Below are 13,828 nucleotides of genomic sequence, written 5' to 3'. Positions count from 1 at the left end.
GAGGAGACGACGGGAGAGTTTTGATCTAGAACTCTTTCGGAGGGGGGGGGGGGGGGGGTACAAGGTTTGTGGGGTGAGGTTCGAGAGGGGGGGGGGGGGGGGGGTAACAATGCTGATTGGGGTTGATATGGACACTTGCGGCCCCCCCCGAAATGGACACTGATAATGCAGCAGAGTATGGGGTGGGTGTGTTTGGAGGGAGGGCTGTCCTTTGTTTTTGCGTTTGTTTGAATTGTTCTACTGCAACGGCGAGGGCAGGAGAGCGTTTGTCCCTCACAGGGAGCCGTACGAGGTTTCATAGGGACCGGGTCCAGGGGTCTAAAGTACTTGAGTAATTGTACTTTGTTACTGTTTTTGGGGGATTTGTACTTTACTCGAGTATTATTAGGTTTGTGTACTTGTACTTTTACTCTTACATTTCAGAGAAAAAATACACACTTTTTACTCCTTACATTTAAAATGCAGACCTACAAAGTACAAAGTACAAATCTCGCAGGTCCAACCTATTTTAATTAGTATATTTGTTTCTCTGGCCGAACTAACGTTAACGTTATTAATCCTGCGGCCGCTCTTTATTTAAAAACAGCCAATCAAATCCCCATCAATGGAAAATGAACGCGCCCATACCCATAGCTGATTGGTCCTTGTGCAAGACTAGAAAGCGGGGATCTTTGATTAAACACCTGCTATCAGAAGAATAGACAGTCTGAAAAAAAGTTTTTACTTTTACTTTTTAGTACTTAAGTACATTTAAAAGTAGAAACGTTTTTTACTTTTTACTCAAGTGCGCTTTTAGCCAGATACTCTGACTTTTACTTGAGTAGGATTTTGAGACGGTATACGTTCACTTAAAGTATAATTTCTGGGTACTTTTTACACCCCTGACCGGTTCGGGTCGCCTGGTCCTGAGTTTTAAGGAACACACTGATAAAAAGAAAAATGTAATGAAAAGAAAAAAAAAATTGTTAAGCTTTGACCCGTTCTGTTCTTTTCAGCCAGAATCTATTTTGAAACGAGCGCAAATTCGCAATAGCTGCGACCTTTTTGTGATAGGCCACGCTTCTGTTGCCACGGCAACTTTGAGCCAATCGGCATGAACACACGCACACACACACACACACACACACACAGACACACAATCTTGACTTGAAACTTGTGGCAAAATGTTGGTGAATCAACCAATCAACCAGCTAACCAACCGGCATTTGATTGCAGCTAAAAATGGCGGGACACACACACACATGAGCGAGCACACACTCTCACACGCACACACACACACACACGCACACACACAGCACGCACGCACACACACACACACACGCACGCACGCACACACACACACGCACGCACGCACGCACGCACACACACACACACACACACACACACACACACATATATGTCAGACAACAATATGGCTGAATGTTTTGGGTCGTTTCGTTTCACATTATTTTAATATTGCAACCATTGAGTGTTTTTCAATCTCCTTGTCCACTTACTTTCCTCACGCTCTACGTCGTAAATCTTGTATATTTCTCACATGGCCTGTGGAGTGCTTTCATTTCAAATCGTTTCCAGAAAATGTCGCTATCTTAATTTATGCAGGTTTTAATTCACTTTTTTTTGTGTCTCTGTATATATATATATATACGGTATGTGTGTTTAAAAAAAAAAAATGCCTTAGCAATAGTTGTCAATCATCGTGTGTGGGTGGGTGCGGGTGGGGGGGGGGGGGGGGGGGCTGTTGATTAAAGAATGTGTCATATTTGAGAGTTATTTAATCGGACACAGTACTTATGAGATCACGATCGAGTTGATGTATAGCATTCCAGACATGTGTGCATTTGAAAGCACCTTTGTATAATGACGAACATGTGCATTAACACGGTGCGCGTGTGTGTGTACATAATGAAACGACGTCGAGAGGGCAACGTGACGACGCTGTGAGCCCAGTCAGGACGTGACACACACCGGGTTCGAGCGTGTGCCCGGGACCGGTCCGTCTGCGATGTCGTCACCGAGGAGGATGAGCTGGAGGGCGGTGACCATATTCACACGGCGGCCATTTTGCTCTCATGTCACGCTCAGGATGGGATTCCCAAAAGGCAAATGGACGCTAGGGTTGGTTTCAACATTGGGGGTCCTCCCCGGCCCCCGGACGTTTTGAGCGTCAAGTTACGCTTCATTTACTGCATTCTGATTCTGACCTTTTATGAGAGGCACGTCTGCGAGATTGAGATGGTACGGTCCGGTAGGGGTGTCTGTCTGATGGTACGGTCCTGTAGGGGTGTCTGTCTGATGGTACGGTCCTGTAGGGGGGTGTCTGTCTGATGGTACGGTCGTGTAGGGCTGTCTGTCTGATGGTACGGTCCGGTAGGGGTGTCTGTCTGATGGTACGGTCCTGTAGGGGTGTCTGTCTGATGGTACGGTCCTGTAGGGCTATCTGTCTGATGGTACGGTCCTGTAGGGGGGTGTCTGTCTGATGGTACGGTCCTGTATGGGTGTCTGTCTGATGGTACGGTCCTGTTAGGGGTGTCTGTCTGTCTGATGGTACGGTCCTGTAGGGGTGTCTGTCCGATGGTACGGTCCTGTAGGGGTCTCTGTCTGATGGTACGGTCCGGTAGGGGTGTCTGTCTGATGGTACGGTCCTGTAGGGGTGTCTGTCTGATGGTACGGTCCTGTAGGGGTGTCTGTCTGATGGTACGGTCCTGTAGGGGTGTCTGTCTGATGGTACGGTCCTGTAGGCGGGTGTCTGTCTGATGGTACGGTCCTGTAGGGGTGTCTGTCTGATGGTACGGTCCTGTAGGGCTGTCTGTCTGATGGTACGGTCCTGTAGGGGGGTGTCTGTCTGATGGTACGGTCCTGTAGGCGGGTGTCTGTCTGATGGTACGGCCCTGTAGGGGTGTCTGTCTGATGGTACGGTCCTGTAGGGCTGTCTGTCTGATGGTACGGTCCTGTAGGGGCGTCTGTCTGATGGTATGGTCCTGTAGCGGTGTCTGAAACTGTAGGTTAATATATAATTACAGATAAGGAGGATGTATAAATGTTTTAACCCCCTTGTTTATTTTTTTTACCTCTTTTGGGTACTAAATTGTCTTTCATATTAGCTATATCTTTTGAGGGGAACACATTTACCTCTTGTCCCCTGCAACCCCCCCCCCCCCCCCCTAAAACTATGCCTATGCCCAAAGGAATCCCGCCCAGAGCATGACATAAGAGCAAAATGGCCGCCCTGTGAATATGGTCAATCATAAACGTGGTCAGGTGACATCTAACGCTAACATTGTAACAGTCATCGTTTGAACATGTAACATCTAAGATAAAGTAACTAAAGTAACTAAAGTAAAAACAACCGCTGATCACAGAGGCACATGACGACGGAGATGTGTGGGTTAACCCTGGATCCGAAAGGTCATGTGATCATGTGCCCCCGACAGCAGGGAGTAATGGATTTGACTACAGCTTTCATTATCCTGTACCTGGTATTTTTTACTTTGTTAAAATAAGTGGTCTACCTGTTAAAATAATAGCTCTACATTATGACAGCCATCACTGATATATAATCAGTAACATGGGTATCCTGTTCCCACTTTATCCAATCAGGAGAGAGAACTCCACACTGCAAAAGTAAGAAATAAAAAAATTAAAGTTTTAAGCAAATAGTGTCTGAAATTATTATAATAATCTACCAGTGTAGTAAATGGCTGCTTTAAAAAATTATTAAAAAAAAATAAGCAATGCTTGGCAATATTTCTTGAAATAAGAGGTTCTCTCTCTAGGGTTCTCTCCTGGTTGGATACAGTGGGAACAGGATACCACAAAATCTATTTTGTGTTTTTGTGAGCAGGAAGGACTGGGACACCCATGTTAATGACCAGACGCACTGTATCAGTGATGGCTGTCAGAATGTAGTGCTATTTAACATGTATTTTAACAAACAAACACCATTTACAGCACATTTAACAGGTTCACAATGTACCGATTCTCTTCATGGATATGACCAGCGTAACCAGTCATATTGGTTTGTTCTGACGACTCGTTCCTGTTGGCTTCCTGGAAGAGTCCTTGTCGTCGCCCCCCCCCCAATCGTTTGTTCTCATTTTGCTCCTAAATCTTTTTATTTTGATTTCACTCTCACTATGAATCATTTTGAGGGACCTTAGCGAACTGTATGACAGTAGGTGAGCTGTAACGACGAATTAACAAATGTGTTGAGGAAAAGATTTGTAAAGTCATGGATGAAATAAAAATATGTATAAACGAGATGTAGACACGTTGTGGTGTTCATTCCTTTTTTATGTGGGGAGAGAGAGGGAGAGGGGGGAGGGGGAGAGGGAAATGGGGGGACGGGGGGGGGAGAGAGAGGGGGGAAGGGTTGAAGAGGGGAGAGAAAGATGGGGAGAGGGAAAGGGGGGCGGAGAGAGGGGGAGAGGGAAATGGGGGGACAAGGGGGGAGAAGGGGGTGCAGAGAGCGGGAGAGAGGGGGAGAGGGGGGAAGGGTTGAAGAGGGGAGAGAAAGATGGGGGGGAGGGGGGAGACAGGAAGAGAGAGAAAGGGGAGAGAGATGGGGGAAGGGTGAGAGACGGGTGAGAGAGCGGGGGAGAGAGAAAGCGAGAGAGGGGAGAGAAAGAGACAGGGGAGAGAGCAAGAAAGAGAGGGGGAGAGAGAAAGAAAGAAAGAAAGAAAGAAAGGGGGAGGGAGAGAGATGGGGCGAGAGAGAGAGAAAGAGAGACAGGGAGGAGAGAGAAAAAAGAGGGAGAGAGAAAGAGAGGGGAGAGAGAAATAAATAAATGGGGAGAGAGAGAGAGAGAGAGAGAGAGAGAGAGACAGATAGAGGAGAGAAAGAAAGAAAAGGGAGAGAGAGACAGGGGGGGAGAGAGGAGAGAGAGTGAAAGAAAGAGGGGGTGGAGAGGGAGAGGGTGGGAGGAAGAGGCAGAGCAAGAGAGAGAGAGAGAGAGAGAGAGTGAATAGTGAGAAAGGGAGATGAATGGACGACTGCATTGCTGTCTAGGGAGGAAGTATGGTTACCATGGAATCAGGGTCATGATGCAAGAACATCTGAACCCGGGAAGAACAGAGCCAGACACTTTTCCGTTTAACCCTTTCACAACCACACTACAGAAGGTTAACCCTTTCACTACCAACCGTCTGTAGTGTGGTAGTGAAAGGTTAACCGTCTGTAGTGTGGTAGTGAAAGGTTAACCTTCTGTAGTGTTGTAGTGAAATGGTTAAAGTATAGTAGCTATGACTTAACCAGATACTGTATATATGCATTATAAGTAAACATAAAATCACATGTGTGAAAGTCAATTTCTTCAGAAAGGAGACAATAACCAACAATAATATAATCATATATATCTGTGGCAGGAAAAGAAAATGCAACCTACAAAACAAATGCAATACAATTTAATATATGTTGTCTTTCGTGATAAAGCTGTCTCTTTAGTCTCCTAACTGCGCGCTGCTTACAGGGGTGTAAAGTACTTGAGTAATTGTACTTTGTTACAATACTTAAGTACTATTTTTGGGGATTTGTACTTTATTTGAGTATTATTATGTTTGTATACTTGTACTTTTACTCAATTACATTTCAGAGAAAAAAAACATACTTTTTACACCTTACATTTAAAATGCAGACCTACAAAGTACAAAGTACAAATCCTGCAGGTCCAACCATTTTAATTAGTATATTTGTTTCTCTGGCCGAACTAACGTTAGCGTTATTAATCCTGCGGCCGCACCTTATTTAAAAACAGCCAATCAAATCCACATCAATGGAAAATTAACCCGCCCATACCCATGCTGATTGGTCCTTGTGCAAGACTAGAAAGCGGGGATCTTTGATTAAACACCTGCTATCAGAAGAATAATTTCATATCAAATTAAAACTTGGCCCACGATGGAATGAGTTTGAGACCCCTGGTCTATCCCTTGCAATAAAAAAAGTTTTTACTTTAACTTTTTAGTACTTAAGTACATTTAAAAGTAGAAACGTTTTGACTTTTACTTCAAGAGTGTTTTTAGCCAGATACTCTGACTGTTAATTGAGTACGATTTTGAGACGGTACCCATACTTCCACGTATCATTTCTGGGTACTTTTTACACCCCTGGAAATATGTCCCATGTCGATCCATGTCCCAAAAACAAAAAGAAAGGAGAACACAAGTAATCCAATAGGAACAAAGACTACGTCTGAACTATTCATGCAACCTATACAATACAAGACAACCACAAAACACTACAATAACCACCACAAAACAATAGACAACAGTAACAACAGACACCACTTAACCCTTTCACTGTGACAATACAGAAGGTTAGCCCTTTACTATCACACAACCGACGGTGATGCTCCATCATTAGCATCATTAGCTCCGCATCTAGCGGAGCTAATGCTGCTAATGATGGAGCATCGCCGTCGTAAAGGGTTAATGGGTAAAGGGATAGTAAAGGGTTAACCTTCTGTCGTGTGGCAGTGAAAGGGTTAATGGTTTGAGAACGGGGATGGAAGAAGCTCCTCACACCCTGACCATCAATTGCTATACTGTACATACAACATGCTATACATACAACATACAACATACATACAACATGTAACATTGCTCTGTTTCCCACATTCCCCCGACATCTCGACAACACATACATGAGTCTGACTAGTTAATACATATTCTATATATAACATATTCCTTTTAATGCCAAACGTCACGTTCTCCCTCCTCCTTAACCCTTTCCAATATTCCTTTTTTAACTTTCTATTAAACTGGTTTATGTTTTTACTCAGTTTAACCTCCTCGTCCAATCCGTTCCATAATCTCACTCCACAAACAGATATCGTCTCTGGCGGAAGAAAACCTCGTAACTCGAAAAAACCCAACTTTTCAGCAGATGAAAAAAAACGAACACAGATTTGAGGGCGAATAGAGTTACGAGGTTTAGACAGATGATTGGTTCAATGCTTTCCCATTGTTTAAACTTTGTAAAACCACACACACATGGAGGATGATCTACTGAGTTGATAAAAAAAAAAAAAAAAAATTGAGTTAAGACCTTCTTCCGCCAGCAGCGATATGCACGTAGATTTTAGAGTGGTTCTTGCACCCTATCCCTGGCTTGGTTGGTCGGAGGCCTCAGCAAAAGCTCCCTCCTCCTCGAACGACAGCAGATTCTCCACGAGGCATTGATCCCAAGACCCAAGATGGCCCGCTGAGGGTTCGGAACCGGCCCTAACCACCACACCCCCACCTGGGACCAAGTGAGTTAGGAACCGCCCTAACCACCACACACCCCTACCTGGGACCAAGTGAGTTAGGAACCGCCCTAACCACCACACCCCCACCTGGGACCAAGTGAGTGTTAACGTTGACCAGACTGTCATAAAAGACATTGGGCCACACTACTAGTTATCAACACATTTCATATTGTTTTCTTATATTGATATGTTCCCCTTGGTGCACCGCATGTTACAAGGGGTCCAATGATTGTGAACTATCCCTTTAAAATGCAACCTTTTTTGTTATGGCATGTATTTAAATGAGTCACACACGTCGCTTGTGTAAACTAGTATAATTTTTTATAAATGAGTCATGAGGCGTATTATAGACCCGCATCTGCACCTTTATTTCTCTCATATTTCTATATTCAGATCAAATTTGATTGTCTATATTTATGTCTTTCTAGTCTACTATTACCCTGCTGAAATTTAAAACAAGGGATCAATAATTGAATATTTTATCTTACTGTTTAATAAAGTGATCTGGAAGGCAGGATCCATTATTGGCTTGACCTCTGACCCCAGGGGCTCGCTAAAGGAGGATCATCCAGTGAGTAATGTCTTTAACGAGCTGAAGAGCTCTCTCAGATCCAGGAAGCGTGAACACTTTAGGCAACCAACATGCCCTTCCGCGTTGCTCTGAATTGCTCTGATTGGCCAAGCGTGCGCATGCGCATGATCCGCGACAAACTAATAAAAAATCGCGATTTACCCGGTGGCTACAACAACACGCATGTAGTCACTGTGTGTTGTTGTAGCCACCGGGTAAATCGCGATTTTTTATTAGTTTGTCATGACAAACCAATTACATAATCCAACATGTAAAGGCACAACATATTCCAGTTAACGGTATATTTTTTTAATGATTCGTTACGGATACTTCCATGCGTTCGGGACCTCCATGTTTTGGGGGTATTCATCAGAAAAATCGGATCCGGGATTCGGCTCCCATCAGTCGGGCAAGAACTGCGGGTTTTCAGCCTCTCTCCTCTCTCCTGGAGCTTAAGGGGGAGCCGCGCTCGGCCAATCAGAGAAACCCGGAAGGCGCTCGGCCAATCAGAGAAACGCGGAAGCGCATGTTGGTTGCCGAAAGTGTTCACGCATCCAGGAAGTCCTTTGTACCTGCTGCTGTGGCGCTTTTTTTAATGAACACCATCGTTATTCTCGATGATGATGATGATGATGATCTGATGATCTGATGATCTGATGTTGATGATGACTAGGATGGGAGATATAATAGATAACAATAGACCACCTCCCCACCTTTGTTTCCCGTCTAAAAACACCATCTGTTCATTCTGGCATAATCAATTTCATTGTAAGTTTATTATAACTGCTCCCCCTATGTAACTCTGTAATACTGTGTTTTTACTGTGTGAAATTGTATTTGTTTTTAACCCCGTACGGCGACCTTGGGTGCTCAGAAAGGCGCCTTTAAATAAAATGCATTATTATTATTATTATAACATTGTGTATCCAAAACATCAATGAGGACTCAGGACTCCATCATCAGTAGCTTTTCTCTAGCTTAGCTCCTGTAAATGTCCTAACCCAACCCCCTCCAATGTACAGTTACCCACCCCCCCACCCAACCACCTCCAATGTACAGCCCCCCCCCCCCCCCCCCCACCCCCCACCAACCTCCTCCAATGTACAGTTTCTACGTCAAATGTATATACTCTCTTCTCTAGACTCTTTTTGTATCACAAACAGTACTGTATTTGTAAATCTGGTATGTCATAAATGTATAGATGTAGCAGTACTGTCTATCTGTATGTCGTGTATGTCATATATGTTATGATGAATTGAAAATGGGGGACCCTGATGTAAACAAGACGAAAGTCTTTCTCTGGTCTGCATCCCCTTAACAATTGTATGTATTGAGCTGTACTGTACTGTACCCATTCTGCAATCTGTTAATAAAGTTTTCAATCAATCAATCAATCAGGCTGGTTCGTGGCGGCTTGCAACAAGCTAGGTAAATAATACCCCAGGTCTCAGGGGACGTACTGGGGGTTGTGGTAATGTTGATGCTCATGCATATGTTGATGTTGATGATCTTCTACAACCACTAACATGTTCTACTACAGTCATATTGTTGTATATTACATTATATTACATTATTAATTAGGGTGCCGTGCTCTCCCTTTATTTTGTACTGCCTTGAGACGTGTTTTTCTCTTGTCTGTCTTACATACAATAGTGTAAAATAGTGCTGTATATACCGTACTGTATATAATATATATATATATATATATATATATACATATCTGTCTGAAAATACCTGCACATAATCCTTCTATATACCTAGTTATACACCTGCATTATAACCCATATAACTCTGTATGAGAGCATGTACAATAATGCTGTATATACCGTGTATATATATATATATATATATATATATATATATATATATATATATATATATATATATATATATATATATATATACAGTACGGTATATACAGCACTACACCAACACCGTTATACATTTTGAGTTCTCAGCAATGTTTTCTAAATCAGCGTTTTCATGGAAATAAAACAAAAAGACAGACAAAATTTAGTTATGAATCAACATTTATTAGTTATCATATTTGTATATGTACACCAAAGGTACAACACTCATTGATATGTATGAACATACTCTTATGTATACCATAGATCGGGTATAAAGAAAGGAACTCGTCTTTTTTGTCTTTATATTTTATCAATATTGTATCCCCCACCCCCCCCCTCCCCCCACATACTCTCTCCCTTTACATCAAAATGACAACAACGGCTTTACAAAGAGGGAAGGTTCTAGAAAAGTATACTTGGGTCAGAAAGGTACAGAGGGCAGGAGTGAGATATAGGTTATAGGTCTACTCAGGAGTTTCAAAAGACACACACTTCTGTATAGAAAACAGACTTGAAGATATACTGGCTCATCTTAGAAACACTGTGCCAATCAATTTCCATTTCCTCTTTACCGTTAGCTCGATAATAATATGTCGTAATACGTGCATACATTTCATATGAAATAAAACGACGTGACGGCGGGGATAAAGGCGGTTTTCGGTGGCCATTTTGCTTTTATGTCGCACTCAGGGGGCGGGATTCCTTTCCACCCTATTCCCGCCAAATCCCACCCCGAGCGTGATGTAAGAGCAAAATGGCCGCCGTGTGAGTACGGTCAACCGTGTTCATTGAGTGACACACAGAGGCTCTTGTAACGTCCAATGAGAGGAGACATATAGCAGGTACGCTGGTTAACAGTCGCTGCACCCGTACGATATAAAAGTGGTCACGTGACTGTTTTGGCGTTAATATCAACGTCGAGCCACTTTTTAACCCATCCAGGTGTAGTACATTTCTCTATGGAATGTTCCGGGAGAGAATATAGCTAGCTTGGAATGTCTAGACGAGCGACGTCTAGCATGTTCAGCCACATGAGGCCGCAGCACACCTGAAAGGGTTAAACACGTCAAAAAAAGGAGCATGCGAGCACCGCAAGATGAAAAAGAGACTAACTAGGTGTGTTGTTGTTGTTGTTGTTGTTGCTTCCGACGGAAAGACGAGATCGGACAGACGTCACCTGAGGAAATGTCGTCGCGCTATCGTTACAGGCGTTAGCTAATACTCTGTGCGTTTTGATTAACATTTGACGCCGTTTGCTCGTTCGGTCGCCATGAGGTTGACGAGGCTCGTCCTGGGACTGGTCCTTCTGTCATACACGAGGGTACACCGTTACACTTCCTTCTCTTCGTAAAGTAACTAACTTCCACATCGAGCCAATCCTTCATCATCATCCTCCTCCTCCTCCTTGGGCTCCCAATTGTCGAAAATAAAACAAAAACAGAAACTTCCCCACGTTCTCTCTCTCACTCTCTCTCTCTCTCTCTCTTTCTCGTGTTGCAAACGGCGTCTGCTTCGTGGTCAACTGTTAATTTCTGGAACATTCTGCGTTGCCATTTTGAACAGAACAATTATATATTTATTTATGTACAATGAAAATGAATGCACACAGCTTCTATCTCCATGGAACAGAACATTCAAAACGCTTACATTAGATACAAAAAAAAAGAAAAGATATTTATATACTGATGTGTGACAGGTAAGTGAGACAACTAGTTAACAGCTATTATAAAATTAAAATAAAAACAAGCATTTTTATCACACGTTCCTCTCTATACATTTTTGATCTACTCTAATTTTTATTCAGAACATAGATGATATTTTCGCTAGAGGGTTACATAAAAAAAGAAAAGTCACAGTAATGAATCTAAATTCCTATACGTACCATTTCAACGCCGCCCCCCCGCCCCCCCAAAGAAAAAAGAAGCAAACAAACAAAAAAAAACGTACCTACAATATTTACACAAAGTGCAAGGAGGCACTTCGAATAGCATGCTTTTTAAGATAGTGGTGCAAGAAAAAAAATAAAAATCATCATTTTAAACTTCATGCTTCTAATACAGTGAGTTTGAACATAATAGTGGTCCAACACTCAATCCCCCCACTGGTGGCGACACATTGGTCAGTGTCCTCTCCTTGCTTTTTTTTTTCACTAGAGAGCTTCCTCCTGAAGATCACAAGGTCAAAAGGTCAGGCTTTCAAGGGGGTGGGGAGTGGGGGGTTCAGTGCTGTCGTGTCTGCGGCTCACCGACTCACATTAAGTACGTGACCATCGAGGTTTCAGAGTGTTTACATGCGTGTGGGTGTGTGTGTACGTGTGTGTACGTGTCTATGTGTGTGTTTGTATGAGGGGGCCGTTCAGGTCATAATATACCGTCACTGTCACTTTTCAATATGTATGTATGTGACAGTGACGGTATATATGTCCCAAAACGGCCCCTCATATGTTTGTACGTACGGGTGCGTGCATCGCTCGCTTGGTGTGTGTGTGTGTGTGTGTGTGTGTGTGTGTGTGTGTGTGTGTGTGTGTGTGTGTGTGTGTGTGTGTGCGTCTGTGTGTGTGTGTGTGTGTGTGTTGTGTGTGTGTGTGTGTGTGTGTGTGTGTGTGTGTGTGTGTGTGTGTGTGTGTGTGTGTGTGTGTGTGTGTGTGTGTGTGTGTGTGTGTAACTTCAGTTCATGTGGCGTGGTGTGTATATATTAGGGCGTGGCGCTCGTCGCAAGCCGTTATAAAGACTAGAACTGGAACTAAAGAGCAAAAGAGCGCCGCGCTAAGAAACGTCTCCGTGTGTGTGTGTGTGTGTGTGTGGTGTTGTTAATTAAAGTGTTCTAGAGTTACTTTAATCGCCGCTTCGTCTCGTTAAAAGTTAAACATCTTCAAGGCAAGGTCGTCATTTAATAAATCGCACAATGAACAGAACCGAGACAGCAGGACAAAAATACTGATAAAGAAAGTCCATCCATCCATACTTTACATACAACCGGTCTCATCTGCACAGAGCACCTATACACGCACGTATATATATATATATATATATATATATATATATATATATATATATATATATATGCTCCAAAAAAGGTTTAGCAGCCAGTATTCCAGCGTTCGCGCGTGTTTGTGTTTGTTTTCATCTGAGGAATATATCTCTTCATTACCTGGGAAGCTTGGCGGCTTGGGCGACGTACGCTTTCAGGTGCCGTGCGTTCTGCCCTCGTCCGGTAACGTCTCGTGAGCGTGAGTCTCTACGGTGGTCTGTGTGGCAACAGTGTTGAGCCCTGGCTGGCAGTAAAGAGGCTATCGTTGTTTACCTTTTATCAGCTGGGACGGTCCCAGGCGAGAGCCGCGCGCAGGAAGTTGGTAATATACTGTACATCTTTTAACCGTGTCCCAGTTGAATGTGTATAATCTATCGTTCTTTACACTTTAATCATATATTCATGTGTTTTGTGCTTTTGGGTAGTAGAGAAGCTCAGGATGTATACAACCCTTGGAATGTAAAGTCTTACAAAAAAAGGTCTGTGTGTGATGTGTGCTTATTACAACCATTCCCAATAGAATTATAGCTGACTTAGTAATAATCTCATCCCTCATTGTATATATTGGCACGTTATAAAAAGGATGTCTTTAAAAAAAAAAAAAAAAAATACTTATAAACAGTCATTGTGCTCAAGAGTCAAAGCTTTCAAAGGTTGTGCTGTATAGGCTGTTTGAGAAGGTGAATTGCTTCTCACGAGCAAGTAAACATTTTAGGGTTATAGGCAAAACTTAAAGGTGTCTTTTTCTTTTAATTTCTCCCTGCAAGTGAGTTCACGCGGACGCCCGAGTGTCTTCTGTCCTGCGGACCGTTTTGGATTCCTGGACATCAGCTCTTACTCGGAACGGGATGTAAGGAGGGGACGATAACGTTTGTGTCTTTAGATTCTTTTGATATATCCTATACCGTTGATTTAAATTTGTATTCATTGGCGTATCAGCTTAATTTGTGCTTCTTCTTCTTCTTCTTCAGCATTATTTGTGCTATTTTCTCTTAAGTTCAATTACAAAAAAGCTTGTCGACATTTCTTTACGTTGTCCGTTTTCATTTCATTAGAGTTATATTTTTGGAAATGGAAATCAGTTAATATATCCAAATATATATATATGTAATATTACGACGAAGTTGAAT

The sequence above is a fragment of the Notolepis coatsorum genome (genome assembly GCF_963971535.1).
Source record: "Notolepis coatsorum genome assembly, chromosome: 18".
In the NCBI taxonomy this organism is placed as follows: Eukaryota; Metazoa; Chordata; class Actinopteri; order Aulopiformes; family Paralepididae; genus Notolepis; species Notolepis coatsorum.
The sequence above is the reverse complement of the archived record's forward strand: the minus strand, read 5'-3'. Positions refer to the sequence as shown.